This window comes from Pristis pectinata, chromosome 20 (genome assembly GCF_009764475.1).
Source record: "Pristis pectinata isolate sPriPec2 chromosome 20, sPriPec2.1.pri, whole genome shotgun sequence".
Taxonomy (NCBI): Eukaryota; Metazoa; Chordata; class Chondrichthyes; order Rhinopristiformes; family Pristidae; genus Pristis; species Pristis pectinata.
In genome coordinates this window covers 26,860,599-26,879,024 of record NC_067424.1, presented here as the reverse complement: position 1 = coordinate 26,879,024, position 18,426 = coordinate 26,860,599, and positions in this window count along the sequence as shown.

Below are 18,426 nucleotides of genomic sequence, written 5' to 3'. Positions count from 1 at the left end.
GAGCATGCCTTATGAAAGCAGGTTGAGGGAACTCGGCCTTTTCTCCTTGGAGAGACGGAGGATGAGGGGGGACCTGATAGAGGTGTATAAGATGATGAGAGGTATTGATAGGGTAGATAGTCAGAGGCTTTTCCCCAGGGCTGAAATGGTGGCCACAAGAGGACATAGGTTTAAGGTGCTGGGGAGTAGATATAGAGGAGATGTCAGGGGTAAGTTTTTTACTCAGAGAGTGGTGAGTGTGTGGAATGGGCTGCTGGAAACAGTGGTGGAGGCTGATACGATAGGGTCTTTCAAGAGACTGTTAGATAAGTATATGGAGCTGAGTAAAATAGAGGGCTATGGGTAAGCCTAGTAATTTCTAGAGTAGGGACATGTTCGGCACAGCTTTGTTGGCTAAAAGGCCTGAATTGTGCTTTAATTGTTCTATGTTCTATGTTCTAGAACATGATAAACCCCACACAGACGTCACCCATGGCCACGGTTGAAAGTTACTCAATGGAGCCATGAAGCAACAGTAATTCAAGTTTAATAACTTGATCTTTGTCCTACTTGTTCAACATACCCTGAAATGCTTACTTAAAGGAAAATTACTAAGAACCAAGAATGATTTGAAGTCCAAGCAATCACTTCCTCTCTCATTTCCCATTTCCTCTTCCTTGCAGTTCCTCTTTCCAAAATTCTTCATTTGCATGAAATGATCAACATAATTCATTTAATACAGTGGGTTTAATGTAATGATAAGAAGCTTCAGAAGAGTGATATCAGGCAAAGATTAAAATCATGCCTCATAAAGAAATGGTAGGCCTTAAAATCAAAAACTTGATAAAGGAAAATCCATAAAAAATGCAGATGGTGGAAATCCAAAATAAAACAAAAAATGCTGGAAACACTCAGCAGGTCAGGCAGCATCTGTGGAAAGGGATAACTTGATCAATGGGGCAGGATTAAAGCATTATCATTGCCACTGAGGGAGATTGAGGGAGATTGGTGGAAATCCTTGGAGAGCGAACCTTGGAGCTCAGTCTAAAGCAGCTGAAGTTACTGCTGCTAAAGGACAAAGCAATTAAATTCAGCAATGATCAAAATTTAAAGAGCACAGACATCTTAAAAGTATACAGGGCTTGAGAAGATTATAAAGGTAGTCAGGCTAGGCTTTGAAGGGATTTCAAAGCAACAGTGTGAATTTTTAACATGAGTTTTTGTTTAACCAGCAGCCAATATGGTATTGGTATTGGTTTATTATTGTCACTTGTACCGAAGTACAGTGAAAAACTTGTCTTGCATACCTATCATACAGGTCAATTCATTACACAGTGCAGTTACATTGAGTTAGTACAGAGTGCATTGAGGTAGTATAGGTAAAAATAATAACAGTACAGAGTAAAGTCTCACGGCTACAGGGGAAGTGCAGTGCAGGTAGACAATAAGGTTCAAGGTCACAACAAGGTAGATTGTGAGGTCAAGAGTCCATCTCATGATATAAGGGAACTGTTCAATAGTCTTACCACAGTGGGATGGAAGCTGTTCTTGAGCCTGGTGGTATGTGCCCTCAGGTTCTTGTATCTTCTGTCTGATGGGAGAGGAGAGAAGAGAGAATGACCCAGGTAGGTGGGGTCTTTGATTATGCTGGCTGCTTCACCAAGGCAGCAAGAGGTAAAGGCAGAGTCCATGGAGGGGAGGCTGGTTTCCGTGACACGCTGGGCTGTGTTCACAACTCTCCGCAGTTTCTTGTGGTCCAAGGCAGAGCAGTTGCCATACCAAACTGCGATGCATCCAGATAGGTTGCTTTCTATGGTGCATCAATGAAAGTTGGTGAGTGTCAAAGGGGACATACTGAATTTCTTTAACCTCCTGGGGAAATAGAGGTACTGGTGAGCTTCCTTGACCGTGGCGTCTACGTGATTCGACCAGGACAGGCTATTGGTGATATTCACTCCTAGGAACTTGAAGCTCTTAACCCTCTTAACCTCAGCACCATTGATGTAGACAGGTGCATGTACACTGCCCCCTTTCCTGAAGTCAATGACCAGCTCTTTTGTTTTGTTGACTTTGAGGGAAAGGTTGTTGTGGTGCAGCAAGTGAAGGGTATTGCAAATCACAGCACAGGAAAGAGAGATTTGAATGACGAGTTTATGGTGAGCAGAACGTGGGATGAAGCAGCTACCAGTATAGATGAAGTTATTTTGGGTATCAAAAGTTTGGAGGAGGGTTCAACAGTTGATCATCTGAGCCAGTGTTGGAGTCTGATAATGTTAAGACGTAGTATGGCTTGGATATTATTGTGATGAGGTTATTCAGTTTCACACAGTTGTCAGGGAGAAAGATGGAATTAGGACCAGAATTTGTGATGGAGACCAACAATGGTCCCAGTCTTCCGAATAGGTGGGCCATCATCTTATCAATTCAGAGCTAATGGATGGACAAGAGAGTTGTGCTACATGTCCATCAGTACTACATTTTCAGATCATGTTGTTGGCAGAAGCATATAGATTAGATTATCGAGAACTGTGAACACCAGACATGGTAAAATGGGAACGGGAAGAGAAGCTTTTGCTGGTGATTCATTGTTGATGATTGGATAGATAAGAATAGAACCCAGCAAGTGTGGTACCTACTAAAAGATGGATGACAATGGAGAGGCATTGCACCAGGCTGACATGCTTGAGCATATCAAAGGTTGAAGTTATGTCAAGAAGATTGAGGAAGTATTGAGATATTTCTTTCTGATTTTGTTCAGAGCTAATTTTGTAATCTTGCAGGAATTGAAACCTGATTAAAGGAATTCAAACAAGGGTTTCTGAATAATATATTTGTGGACCTGGAAAACTACTAAATATAAATGGAATGAAAACTAGAGAGTTGAAACTAGGAAGTTGGAGATGGGTCAGTAATTTCATGAACAGAGAGACCAGGGATCATTTCTGAGGATGGTTAATAAAAGCAGAACAGATCCTTTTGGTCAGATGAAGCTATGTCTTCAATATTGATGATTAGGGAGTTCCACAATTTAGACCCAGTGACAACGAAGAAACAGTAATATATTTACAATTCATCACAAAAATGACATGAAGCAGATATCGAGGGCAAGGCTTACTATCTTTGGTGGTCTGGAGGTGTTGTGAAGTGGACAGCTCCTCCTCAGTCTGTTTTATTTTCTTGCTCGTTCTCTGTATTTCTCGTGAAAACCACACATAGGCTTTACCTGATTGTCTCAGAAAGTATTCAGAAAAGATATTTTAAATATCTTTGGAGCTGCAAGGCAATTGTAATCAGCAAAGATAGTCACCAAATTGTATGGTTCATGAGAACTGTCCAGATTCATCTACTGCACACTGTAGCTACATACCCTTCCCTTCCCAAGAAGCTTGTGACTTATTAAATATCTGAAAGTCAAAGACCTTCAAATAAGCAAATAATTAAAGTATGAATAAATATTAAAAATAGCAAAAAAATTCAGAACACCATAAAATACAAAACAATTTATAAACATTAACAAAGTAAAATAATTCAATTATTTACCTGTACTTAACTTTACCCATTATGGCCACGATCTCAACCAAATGACTGGAGTCATGGTCTGACTGATAACCAATGATGGCATAAAGTAGAGGGGCCAAATGCAAAATGTGTTTGACCCACTCTCCAGCACATAAGTGCTCCATCTGCATCTAACCTCCATGTCATTTCTCATTTCCACGGTTGGCTGAAATAAGCTGACAATCAGCAGCTCTATTCTGAGGCATTGGCTGTCAGTCACTTCATTTTGGTTCATTGAGGTTAATGTCTACAGAACCAAATCAATTTCAGATGGCAATGACCTTGAATAGCTCAAAACAAATGGCTTACTTTATTTTTATGTTCCTGAATACATAATTATAATTCTTTGAATATTGAGTCATCGCATAGACTAATAGCTACATTTGAAAAGTTAGCTTCCATGGCCAAATTAATGGAATACTAGAGCAAATTATAAAATGTGATTAGCTAAGCTATTTAAACTAATTAACTGTTGAGGGAGAGCTACTGTTTTCAAATACTTTGCTCTGCTTCCTACCATGCTACGGTTCATACATTTAAGCAGAAATTCATTGACTAAGAAATGCTTTGAAATCTCCAAGGACAAAAAAATAAATAAAGACAGGTTTGTCCTTTTCTCATCTGCTCTGTATCTACAGACATCTCTGTTCCTCTCATATCCCAAGTATTCCTGCTTTCCTTTTGACCCTGCCATTCCCTATCATTGGAGTTACTGACAGCAACCTTTAAGGACATAAACAACTTGTTAGTCATTTTGTCTCCAGTTTTCATAATTTTGCTTCCAAACCTACTTAATTTCCATCCTTGTCCCCAGTTAAGAAACTTGAAGATAGCAAAGGTAACTGACATAACACTAGTGCAAATTAGGTAATGAGATTAGCCAAACTATCTAAACACATTAAATGTAGCAGGGAGAGTTTCTGTTTCCATATACTTTGCTCTACTTTCCTATCTTACAATAGTTCATACAACATCTTTAACTAAAAGGCACAAATCACACATAAAAGTGGTTATAGCTGGGTTAGATGACATTTGCAATCATTTCTGGGTGAAATTGCACCAGCAGGAAATTAGTCCTGGTATCTCCGTGCATGGTTCACCTTGGCACAATGAGGTTTATCCAGCATAATGAATGATGTCACAGTTTGTGCAGGACCTTTCCTTCTCAGCAGGCATAAATGGAGCATCTGGATGACCTATAATCCTTGACGATCACTTGCAAAAAACCTTGGGAAGCATCACAGAAGGATATGCAACATGACATCAGTGAAAGTGTATGCTGTATGATATCAATGTTTTACGCATGGCATCCACCAGCCTCAGTTTTCAATGTTCAGGATTATGGAATCTGCATCCATGGTGAACTTTCATGCTTTACAGTCCTTTTACAGAAGTTGTTTCTGAGCTGCATGTTATGGTCATGGACCCGTTGATCATCCAGAGCCTTGCAGAGGACAGGGCCACTCACGATATGGGGTTTGATCAGAGCAGACCATCATATCAGCGGCACACAGACATCAAGGGGATTGCCATGTTCTCCCTTCCCCACATTTTACCTCCATGTCAATCTTTTCTGCAGTCGATCAGTGGGTGCCCTGGGTAGAACTCTTTAAATGCTGATTCACTTCTCCCAGCAATCAGTGTGACAATAACATGGCAATAGTGAGATCTCTGTGCACCTTCATAACTGAACTGAAGGCTAAAGTGAGCCAAAACTAAAATTAGGTCAACCATGATCTCATTGAATGGTGGAGCTTGAGGTGATGGGTGGCCTATTCCTCATGTTCTGAAGTCCTTATAAGACCATAAGATATAGGAGCAGAATTAGGCCATTCAGCCCATTGAGTCTCCTGCATCATTCAATCATGGCTGATTTTTTTTAACCCCATTCTCCCCATAACCCTCAACCCCCTTACCTATCAAGAACCTATCAATCGCTACCTTAAATACACCCATACTCGATACCCTAAAAGTCATATACCCTACTTCAGACTTCCGTAAACAGCACTGAGCACATTGCCAAACAATTATGTTGTTAAAGGATAAGTATTGAGTTGGAAACCAAGGGAGTACTGCCTTCTCACACTTGAAAATAGCACCATTCATTTGTTTTTACATCCAACCAAAAGAACATATTTGTCCTCATTTGAAAACAACACTTCTCAGACTAACAGCACAGGTAGCCTGGATTGTGTGCTCAAGTCTCTAGAATGAACTCACAAACTTCTAATTCTGAGGTCTTACTTCTAAATCAAGGCTGACGCTGCTGATTAAATATATTGTTTAGACTCCCCAAATGGATTTTAGGAGTGCCCGTATTGAGCAAATTAACCTTTCTGTACTTAATTTTTTTGGGTTCTTATACCTTCTGGAAAGAATATTTCATTCCTAATGATATTTCCTTGTTACATTGTTATTGCACATATTTTTCTTCCTCTAAGGAAGTTTAAACTCAGTTCCAAAAGTTCATTGCACAGATATCAGGTCACTTGGCCACGCCTCAGTAGCCAGTTTTTAAACTGGGCCCAGATTATGAGTTGCTAAACTAGATGACAAAGGAGGACAAAAATGAATATTATTGGATCAGCCACCTTTCATTCTGCTCTCCTTACCTTCCTTTCCACTGAAGTCAACAGAAAGAAAGATCAGAAGAGTTGTACCCGAATTGATATCAATGATTTTACATTTTTGTCCAAATCAAAATTATTCCCATGCTTTCCAGCAGAAATCAATGTGCAGTGATTAGAAGAGGAAGTTCTGGCTGGTTTGCATTCCTTGCTGTCCAAATTATAAATCCTTACAAAGATTATAAGCCGTTTAGACTGAGCCTTATCTGGTAGTTTCACAATATTTTAACCTCTAACAGTTTGTCACCTAATTGCTTTCATATTACACACCATGTCATCAAGTCATAGAGCATAGAAACAGGTCTTTTGGCCCACCATGTCCATGCCGACCATCAAGTACCTATCTATACTAATCCCATTTGCCAGCACTTGATCCATTGCTTCTATGTCTCAGCATTTCAAATGCTCGTCTAAGCACTTATTAGATGCCAGGCTTCCAAGCCTGAACATTTCAAGGATGCCCAGGCTGGTCAGGATCTACATATCATGAAGCAGGAACAATCACTGTCCAGATCTTCCTCTGTTTAATTACACCCAGGAGAGGTGAGGGGTGGGAGGACTGGATGATCTGGGGGAGAGAGGGTTGGTTTGGTAGTAGTGATTGAAGAATGTTACTATTTTAGCTTGGGTCCCCTACTGAAAGACATTTGGGTTCCTCCTTGGAGGTTTTGTTGGTAGCCCAATGATCAAAGGTTGCAAGCAAAGTGCTCTCACCACCTTCACTTCATCTCACAAACTATCTGCAGGCCATGATGTCAGCAGCCAGGCACGAAACCATAGGCCTGTCCTTGTTTAAAAGGTGCATTGCCTCGTCAGCAGGAAGGCCTAAATCAGCTGTTCCTCTGAGCCACACAATTAAACAATGGCAACCAATCATTTCAGATGTGGCCGACCTGAGGGAAGTGACATCCATCACACTTCCAGCAGTACCCAGAAAAAAAAAGTACATAATTTAAAAGTTATCACTGAAGCTTATTGTTTTCACTCTTTTTCTTAATGCATCCATTATAGCTTAATGTTGGACTCTCTACCTTCATTAACAATTGTCCAAATAGCGACATACCAAAAATTTAGGAACCATCTCAGATTATAATAAACAATTTGTTCTCTGCTAGTTATCATGAAGTTCATTTTCACAGACCATAGAACAGTACTGCTCAGGAACAAGCCTTTTGGCCCACAATATCTGTGCCTACCATCATGCCAGTCCCAACTAATCCCATCTACCTGCACATGGTCTATATCCCTTCATTCCCTGCCTGTTCATTTTCCTGTCTATATGCCTCTTAAACAATACAATCATATCTGCTTCCACAACTTCCCCTGACAACACGTTCCAGGCACATACCACTCCCTGTGTAAAAAAGCTCGCCTCGTATGTCTCCTTTAAACTATCCCCCTCTCACCTTAAACCTAATTCCCTGTGGCTTTTGACCTTTTCACCCTGGGAAAAAGAGTTCTACCATCATAAAAGCCTCTCATGATTTTACATCATTCTATCAAGTCGCCTTTCATTCTCCAGCACTCCAGCAAAAACAATCCAAGTTTGTCCAACCTCTCCGTATAGCTAATACACTCCAATCCAGGGCAACATTCTTGTAAACATATTCTGCATCTTCTCCAAAGCCTCCATATCCTTCCTATAATGTGGCAACCAGAACTGCAAGCAATACTCCAAAGGTGGCCTAACTGAAGTTTTATAGAGCTGTGACATGACTTTTATACTCATTGCCCCCGAATGATGAAGACAAGTATACCGTATGCCTTCTCTACCACCCTATCCACTTGTGTTGTCACTTTCAGGGAGTTATGGACTTGCACTCCCAGATCCCTCTGTACATCAGTGCTCCTAAGCATTCTGCCATTTACTGTATACTTTCTACTTAGATTTTGACCTCCCAAAATGCATCACCTCACACTTGTGTGGATTAAACTCCACCTGCCATTTCCCCTCCATAATTTCCAGCTGATCTATAACCTGCTGCATCCTTTGCAAACGTTCCTGACTATTCACAACTCCACCAATTTTTGTGTCATTTACTCATTTCTTAAGTAGACTATCCACATTTTCATCTAGATCATTTATATATATCTCACAAACGGAAATCCAGCACTGATTCTTACAGTATTGGTCACAGAGCTCTGGTCAGAGAAACACCCCTCCACCACTATCCTCTGTCTTCTATGACCAAGCCAATTTTGTATCAAAGTTACAAACTCTTGGTGGACCCCATGTGACTTAATCATCCAGACCAGCCTACCTTGTCAAATGTTTTACAGAAGTTTAGTTATGGCGAGAAAGTTTTTAGTTTATGTTATATTCGAATGGATGCCACAGAAAGGTGCAAGAATAACAGGGTAGTTATCATGGGAGACTTCAACTTCCCAAATATTGATTGGCACCTACTTAGTACCAAAGGTTTAGACAGGGCAGAGTTTGTTAAGTGTGTCTAGGATGGATTCCTATCACAGTATGTTGACAGGCCAACTAGAGGGAATTCCATATTAGATCTAGTATTAGGTAATGAACCGGGTCAGGTGACAGATCTCTCAGTGGGTGAGCATTTGGGGGACAGTGACCACCACTCCCTAACCTTTAGCATTGTCATGGACAAGGATATGAGCAAAGAGGACAGGAAAATATTTAATTGGGGAAGGGCAAATTATGAGGCTATAAGGCTAGAACTTGTGAGTGTGAATTGGGATGACATTTTTGAAGGGAAATGTACTATGGAGATATGGTCATTGTTCAGGGATGTCTTTCAGGATGTTAGTGATAAATTTGTCCCAGTGAGGCAGAGAAAGAATGGCAGGGTGAAGGAACCATGGTTGACAAGAGAAGTGGAACATCTAGTTAGGAGGAAGAAGACAGCGTACATAAGGTGTAGGCAGCAAAGTTCAGATAGGTCTGTTGAGGAATATAGGGTAGCAAGGAGGGAACTTAAGAAGGGGCTGAGGAGAGCAAGAAGGGGACACAAAAAGGCCTTGGACAGTAGGGTTAAGGAAAACCCCAAGGCATTTTTCACTTATGTGAAGAGCAGAAGGATGACGGGAGTAAAGGTAGGACCGATTAGGGATAAAGGTGGGAAGATGTGCCTGGAAGCTGTGGAAGTGGGTGAGGTCCTCAATGAATACTTCTCTTCGGTATTCACCAAGGAGCGGGGCCTTGATGACGCTGAGGACAGTGTTAGTAAGGGGAATGTTCTAGATCATGTTGATATCAAGAGAGAGGATGTGTTGGAGCTGTTAGAAAATATTAGGACAGATAAGTCCCGGGGGCCTGAAGGAATATTCCCCAGGCTGCTCTGTGAGGTGAGGGAGGAGATTGCTGAACCTTTGGCTAGGATCTTTGAGTCCTCGTTGTCCACGGGAATGGTACTGGAGGATAGGGATAGTGCAGGGAATTATAGACCAGTAAGCCTTATGTCTGTGGTGGGCAAGCTGTTGGAAAGGATTCTTAGAGATAGGATCTATGAACATTTAGAGAATCACGGTCTGATCAGGGACAACCAGCACGGATTTGTGAAGGCAGATCATGTCTCACAAGCCTGATAGTGTTCTTTGAGGAGGTCACCAGACAGATTGATGAGGGTAGTGCAGTAGATGTGGTCTACATGGATTTTAGTAAGGCATTTGACAAGGTTCCACTTGGTAGGCTTCTTCAGAAGGTCAGAGGCCAAGGGATCCAGGGAAGCTTGGCCATGTGGATTCAGAATTGGATTGCCTGTAGAAAGCAGAGGGTTGTGGTGGAGGGAATGCATTCAGATTGGAGGGCTGTGACTAGCGGTGTCCCACAAGGATTGGTTCTGGGACCTCTGCTTTTCGTGATTTTTATTGATGACTTGGATGAGGGGGTAGAAGGGTGGCTTCGAAAGTTTGCAGATGGCACAAACGTTGGTGGTGTTGTGGATAGTGTAGAGGATTATGGAAAATTGCAAAGGGACATTGATAGGATGCAGAGCTGGGCTGACAAGTGGCAGATGGAGTTCAATCAAGAGAGCTGTGTGGTGGTACACTTTGGAAGGACAAACTCCAAAGCAGAGTACAAAGTTAATGGCAGGATACTGGGTAGTGCGGAGAAGCAGAGGGATCTGGGGGTCCATATCCACAGATCCCTGAAAGTTGCCTCACAGGTGGATAGGGTAGTTAAGTAAGTTTGTGGGATGTTAGCTTTCATAAGTCGAGGGATTGAGTTTAAGAGCCGCGAGGTAATGATGCAGCTCTATAAAACTCTGGTTAGACCACACTAAGAGTACTGTGTCCACTTCTGGTCGCCTCATTATAGGAAGGATGTGGAAGCGTTGGAAAGTGTGCAGAGGAGATATACCAGGATGCTGCCTGGTTTAGAGAGTATGCATTATGAGGAGAGACTAAGGGAGTTAGGGCTTTACTCTTTGGAGAGAAGGAGGATGAGAGGAGACATGATAGAGGTGTACAAAATATTAAGAGGAATAGATAGAGTGGACAGCCAGAACCTCTTTCCCAGGGCAACAGTGCTCAATACAAGAGGGCATGGCTTTAAAGCAATGGGTGGGAAGTTCAAGGGAGATATCGGAGGAAGGTTTTTTTACCCAGAGAGTGGTTGGGGCATGGAATGCGCTGTCTGGGGCGGTGGTGGAGGCAGGTACATTGGTCAAATTCAAGAGATTACTAGATAAGCATATGGAGGAATTTAAAATAGAGGGATATGTGGGAGGAAGAAGTTAGATAGTGTTAGGTGAGGTTTAAAGGTTGGCACAACATGGTGGGCCGAAGAGACTGTGTTGTGCTGTACTGTTCTATGTTCTAGTTCTTCAGTATTATGGAGGAGAGATAGGTGGGGACGTATAGGAAGGGAGTTCCAGTGTTCGGAGTCCAGGTTGCTGAAGGCATAGCTGCCAGTGCAAGGGTAGTGAAATTTGGGATGGAACAGAGGCAAAAATAAAGCAGGGGAGGGAGAGCAACATTATAAACGCAAAGGTTCTGGTGTGTGTGCACCGTCTTATGTGGGCTGAGCTCGCCGTCTGGTGAGGGTATGAACACGTGCAGGTCACTATCTGCTCCAGATGCAACCCGCAGCCTCACACAAAATGTGCACCTAGCAGTTGGAAGGACTCCTGGTCAGTACCACTTAACAGAATTATCAACACTTGCAGGTTAGTTGCTCATTTATCTCTTCTGGCCATTGCTGAGAAGGCTGAAGGGCAATCTGATAAAAGTTTATTAGATGGTCAGAACCTTTTTCCCAAGGTGGAAATATCAAATACTAGAGGGCATAGGTTTAAGGTGAGAGAGGGAAAGTTTAAAAGAGATGTGTGAGGCGAGTTTTTCCACAGAGAGAGGTGGGTGTCTGGAGTGAAGAATTGGGGTTAGTTTTGACATTTGTTTGCATGTGAATAGCTGACAACATGTGCAAGCTGTGAGATGTAATCAGGAAGCATGCAGGAGCAAGATGGTTGCAAGATTAAGGCAAATGATAAATAATAGATGAATGTAAAGATTACTGATAGATGAGCAATGGGGAGATGGCGAATTGAACAACATCTGAGATAAGCGGTAATGTTGGCGTGATATGGAATTCAAAGATATATTTTTATTTATTTGTTCATGAGATGTGGACATTGCTGGCGATGTCAACATTTATTGTCCATCCCTGGCTGACACATTAGTTAAATTAGCTTAGGATGGTAGAATTCCTTCCCCAAAGAACATTAATGAATCAGATAGGTTTTTAACATCAATCCAGTGGTTTCATGGTCACCATATTGAGAGTCTTTTCTTAAAAAAAATCCATATTTAATTAATTATTTGGATTTTAATTCCCCAGCTACGATGATTGGAATTGAACTCATGTCTCTGGATCAATGGTCCAGAACTCTGACTGCCAGTTCAGTAACTTAGCATTATGTAACTATACTCATTCATTGACTCTGAATTGTGTGACTTTTTTTCCGGCTCTACCTCAAGATCCTTAGGCAGCAATCCCAATATTGGGTTGAGGAATTCACTGAATTCACTGCCTAAAGACAGCTTTCCCTCACCCTTTCTGGACTCCTGTGTGGAATAACTTTCCTTCTCACTAACCATGGAATGACGCTTTGTAATTTGTTTTTTTTTATATGATCAAAGATGATGAAAAGCAGTGGGAGGGAAAAGAGGGGCCTGCAGTGGATTTGATGGTTTTGTGGAGAATCTTTACTCGAATCAAATGCTGAATCACTGGTCACTGAGTATTTGGTAAAGAAGAGTCTGCTGATGTAGCCTTTCAGCTTTCTCCTCCTCTGCCTAACAATGCACTACATGTACCCCACAAATGGTAGGGGGTGAGCAGAAGGCACGGGCTCCACACCCGCTCATAATTTTAGACATAGAAGGTGCATGGGCAGTAGTTCAGTGAATCTGGATTATTTGCCACTTTTCTGGCACTGCCACATTTCTAATCTATATAATTGTTCCCCACTGTTCCTGGAACAGCAACTGCCAGTAAAAGGATTGATTCATTGTGATCACAACTCTTTTAGGCATTGAGTTGCAAAATGAAATTTTGAGCATTGGCTTCATTATGGGGGTTAAATGAGCTCTCCAACACTCTAACTGCAAAACAAATTAAATAGATATTACTCCTACGCACAGACATGCAAACCATTCTGTTTGCAAGTTGATACTGTGATAGACAAATAAGATACCAATGTCTTGTTTATTCCTGTCTATCTGTGTCCCTTTGCAGGATCTCTGTGACTCCTCCCCCCCCTCCCCCGCCCCCCACAACTTGCCAATCCATCTATCTTTGTATCATCTGTAAACTTCGCTAGAGTACACTTGGTGCCTTCATCCAAATCATTAATATAGATTGTAAATAGATTCCCAATCCAGAAAAGACCCACTTGTCCCAACTCTGTTTTTTGTTAGTTAGCCACTCCTCTATCTCTGCCAATATATTAATTATACTGTGCAGAAATATTTTGTGTGACACCTTATCGAATGCCTTCTGGGAATATAAATACATCTACTAGTTCTCCTATATCTATACAGTTTGTTGCAACTTCAAAGAGCTTAGCAAATTTATCAAAAACTATTTACCTTTCATGCCGGGTTGACTCTGCCTGGTTGTCCTATGATCTAAATATGCTGCTATTACCTCATTATTGGAGACACAAGAGACTGCAGATGCTGGAATCTGGAGCAAAGAACAAGATGCTGGGGGAACTCAATGAGTCAGGCAGCATCTGTGGAGGGAAAAGGACAGTCAATGACTCAGGTCAAGACCCTTCATCTGGACTGAAGGGTCTTGATCCAAAATGTCAACTGTCCACTTCCCTCCACAGATGCTGCCTGACCCACTGAATTCTTCAAGCATTTTGTTTAGTACCTCTTTAATAATGAATTCCGGCATTTCTTCTGTGACAGATGTTAGGCTAATTGGCTTATGGTTTTCCACCTTCAGTCTCCCTCTTTTTCAGAAAATTGGCTTTTGATTTGTAGTTTTCTGAACCTCTGAGAATCCAGGGAATTTTTGCAGATTATAACCAACACATCCTCCATCTCCTTTAAGAAACTTGGTCATCAGCTCTTGGAGACTTGTCGTCTTTAGACTCATTAACTTGCCTAGTCCTTTTTTGTTCCATTGATAGAGATTAGTTCAAGTTCCTTCCCCCCATGGCACCTTGATCATCTATTATAATTGGAATGTTTTTAGCCTTCTCCTATGGTAATCAACTTTCACTTAAATTATACACTTTTAAACCTGTAGAAGTGTTTACAGTCTGTTTTCAAAATATTTGCTTGTTTATGCAATCTTCTCCTTTGTAATTGCTTTAGTCTATTTTTCTGATTTCTCACAATTTCTTGGCCTACCACTAATCTTTGGAAAACTGTTTGCTTTTTTCTTAGTTAGCATTGGGCGGTCCATCATTCTTGTGCAGCTTTTCTTTCTCACTGAAATATACCTTTGCTAAGATTTATGAACACTGTTGATCTATTATCGTACACTTTAACCTATTTTTCCAGCCCACCCTATTCAATTTTGTCCTCAGATCATTGTAAACATGGAGAAACAAGAGACTGCAGATGCTGGAATCTGAAGCAAAAAATCACAAACATCTTTGTTTAGGTTTAGGACTGTAATGTCCAGACCCATGTTTCTCATCCCAATCTGGATTTGAATTGCTCCTTTGCTACAATCACTCTTTCCTGACAGATCCTTTACTATGAGAACGTTATTTAGTTCTGTCCCTTTACATAATAACATGTCTTAGTTATCTTGCTTTCTGGATGGTTCCTCAATGTTTTGCTGTAAGAAAATATTCTAAATGCAATCTATGACTGTTGGCCATGAATAAACTAAAAATCAGCAAAACTGCTAACTGGAATGAGTCAAGGACAGTGGACTTAGACAAAACAAATGTCTTCGTTGTTGCCATGTGGTGGAAGGAATGGAAGCCACTACTTTGTGAGACTTCTTGCAAGCACCATTTTGTGAGCTGTTTCCTGAAATGGTTCTTGCTCAGGGATGGCTGGATCAGGGCAATTGAAAGTGGACACAATGAGGCCCCTACCGATAATCTGCTGAAGATGTATGAAAAGAGCAGTCTGTGTCTGTGCACTGGAGTAACTTGAGCCCAGCATCCGACTTGAGCTGGCTGTGACTGGTTTGAAATGGCCTGACTCAGGGAAAAGCAAGGGAATTACATCAGAGGCAAATCCTTATTTGGGAAAAGAGCAATGAGGTAATGCTACCTCTAGCCTAGGGCTGGAGCCAATGAAAGGTTGATGCAAGCTAGCCAGGTAAGCCAGAACCAACAGAATCACAGCATAGTGGGTGCAGAACTGAGAAAAGAATAATAATGAAAGATTTCAGATGTAGAGCAGCAAAAATTCCAGAGACTAAATATTGCAAGGAAGTCCTCAACGCCTGGGGCAGGTAGAAGAAGGATGAATCATTTGGCCAATGGGAGATCACCTATTTCAGTGTTATAAGTTGGAGTGGCCGCTATTAATTAGTTATCATTTTTGATTACTAATATAGGGTATTGTGATTTCAGTATGATTTAACACAATGTAGTTAGTAGTATTTTATCTTCTTTTTGATTCATGTACTCTGTATTTTCTTTGTGGACAATAAAAATATTGTAAAAAGAGTGGTGGTCTGGGTGAGTACTGGTACTAAGGGAACTGTAACATTCAGGAACTTAAGTTGTTGACCAGGGGTCAACCTAATTTACATGGATATTTGCGTTGATACAATAAAGTGCTAGTTTTGAATTAATTAAGATTTGTGTGGTGATTTACTGAACCTAAGTTAGTTGGCCAGGGGTCAACAATGACTCACCTTCAAGTCTACTTCAACTGATTTAATTTGACAACTTTATATGATGATTAAAATTGTCCATGATTATTACAGTACCTTTCTTAAATATCCCATTATTTTTTTAATTTATAAGGAACAATTCTGTTAGGGGGTACATATACTACTCTTGCCAGTGACTCATAACTCTTACTATTTCTTATCTCCACCAAACTAACTAAACATCTTTAACTTCTAAGCCAACATCATCCCTCAACCACTGAAGTGAATGTATCATTTGTTAACAATTTGTTTTCCTTTCTGCCTAACCTTTCTAAATATCAAATACCCATGGCATTCCCAGCCATCATCACCTTGCAACCATATCTTTGTGATGGCAATCAGAGCATAACCATTTATTTCTATTTATGCCATCAATTTCCCTTTCATGTAAACGCTGTGTAATTTTATCTTGCCATTTTTCTTTTCTCTGATTCTATTTGCTGATGCATTCATATGCTTTTCCCAATAATTGTATTGTTTGAGAGTGTATTATACACATCAGTCATAAAAAACATTGAGAAGTATTCCAAATTCTCCCCAAAATTGATTGTGCTTTCCCCATGTTCCTGGATTAGATACTGTCAATCTTTCCTCTTCCCTCTTGATCCTGTTTCAGGATCTCAAACTGAGATGTTGACTCATACCTTTTACCTCCACAGATGCTGCTTGACCCGCTGAGTTCTTCCAGTGTTTTTTTTTGTTCCAGATCCCAGCAGCTGCAGTCTCATTTGTCTTCATTGGCCAGAACTTCTCTGTTCATCCTTAAAACAGGTCTTCGAGGTCTTTTAATTGTGAATGCAGATGTGGCCTCACTTCAATGTTTCATCCATCTGAAAGATTGCACTTCTATTGTGCAGTGCTCGCTCAGCACTAAGCTGAAGTCTCAGGCATAGGTTTCACAATGTCATGCAACCTGAAAAAGGCCCTTTTCCCATTGTGTCTCCTCCAACCAGCAAGAGTCCATTGACACTAACCCTGTTTATTTTGCCCACATTCCCATTAACTTGCCCCAGTTTCTACCACTCACCTACACACCAGGGGCAATTTATAGTGGCTAGTTAACCTAACGATCTACACGTGGGTGAAAACCAAAACAGTTGGCCATTCTCTGTCCATTCTATGATGGCATAATATTGTAAACTAGCCTTCAGCTAATGAGACATCATCAGCAATTCCAAAAAAATATGATGATACTTATCTCTTGGTTGAGCAACAAATAGAGGCAGCTCACCACTGATTGCAAATTCTGGCCAATAATCTGTAACCTAGTGACTAATGGAGTTGTTGAACTCTACCATTCATAACATCTGAGGTTCCCACCTGCTTTAAAAAGACCACTATCATCCCAAAGCCAAAGAAAAATAAGGTAACGTGCCTTAAAGAATAACGCCCCATGGCTCTGACATCCATCATCATAAAGTGCTCAAGAGGCTGGCCACCTCCAGCCTCCCAGACGGTCCACTGCAATTCACCTACTGCCGAAACAGGTCCACAGCGAACATTATCTCCCTGGCCCTACACTCATCCCTGGAACATCTGGATAACAAAGACACCTACGTCAGACTCCTACTTATTGACTATACCTCTGCCTTCAATGCTGTAATTCTGAACAAATTGATCTCCAAACTTGTAAACCCAGGACTCAGCATCCCCCTCTGCAACCAGATCCTTGACTTCCTGACTAACAGACTGCAATCAGTAAGGATAGGCAGCAACACCTCTGCCATGATTATGCTCAACACTGATGCCCCACAAGGCTGTGTCTTCAGCCCTTTACTTTACTCCCTGTACACTCATGTATGTGTGGTTAGATTCTGCTCTAATTCCATTTACAAGTTTGCAAATAACACCGCAGTCTTGGCCAAATTTCAAACGACAACAAAGCAGAGCACAGGAAGAAAATAGAGAGCCTAGTTGTATGGTGTCAAGACAACAACCACTCCCTGAATGTCAGCAAAACAAAAGAGCTGGTCATTGACTTCAAGAAGTGGGGCAGAATACACGCCCCGCTCTGTATCAATGGCACTGAGGTGGAGATGGTTGAGAGCTTCAGGGTCCTAGGTATAAATATTGCAACAATTTGTCCTGCTCCAGGCATGTAGATGCAATGGCCAATAAAGCACACCAGTGCCTCTACTTCCTCAGAAGGCAAAGGAAATTCAGCATGTCCCTGGTGAAACTTACCAATTTTTACAGATGTGCCATAGAAAGCACAGTTTAGTATGGCAACTGCTTTGCCCAAGGCTGCAAGAAATTGCAAAGGGTTGTGAACACAGCCCAGGCTATCACGAAAACCGCCATCCCCTCCATCGACTCCATTGACACTATACTTCCCGTTGCATTGGAAAAGCAGCCAACATAATCAAGGACCCCTCCCACCCTGGTCATTCTCACTTCTCCCCCTCCCACTGAGCAGAGATACAGAAGCTTGAGAACACGTACCACCAGGCTCAAGGACAGCTTCTATCCCGCTACTATAAGACTCTTGAATGGACCTTTTATACGATAAAGATAAACTCTTGATCTCTCAATCTACCTCATCTTGGCCCTTGAACTTTATTTGTCTACATGCACTCCACTTCTACATCCTGTTACTGTTTTTCCTCTTGTATGACTTTAATGTACTTATGTATGGAATGTAGTGTTAATACTGTGTAAGGGTCAGCAATAGCATCTGAGTAGTGAGACCAATGGCCTCCATCTGTGCTGTGATTTCTACGGTTTATAGTTTCTTTTGTTAGTAATACTAATCAGGAATTCAGAAGCACTTTGAATGAATTTGATTAAAAAATGCATATGTTCTTCCAACCTCAATACGTGATCATTGAGATCTAAGATTGTGTGCAGTTTTAGCCACCTATCCATCACAAGACAATTGATAGATGGTGAAAGTATACATAAAGTAAGTAAATGTAATTCCAGATCTTTGGAAGCTTA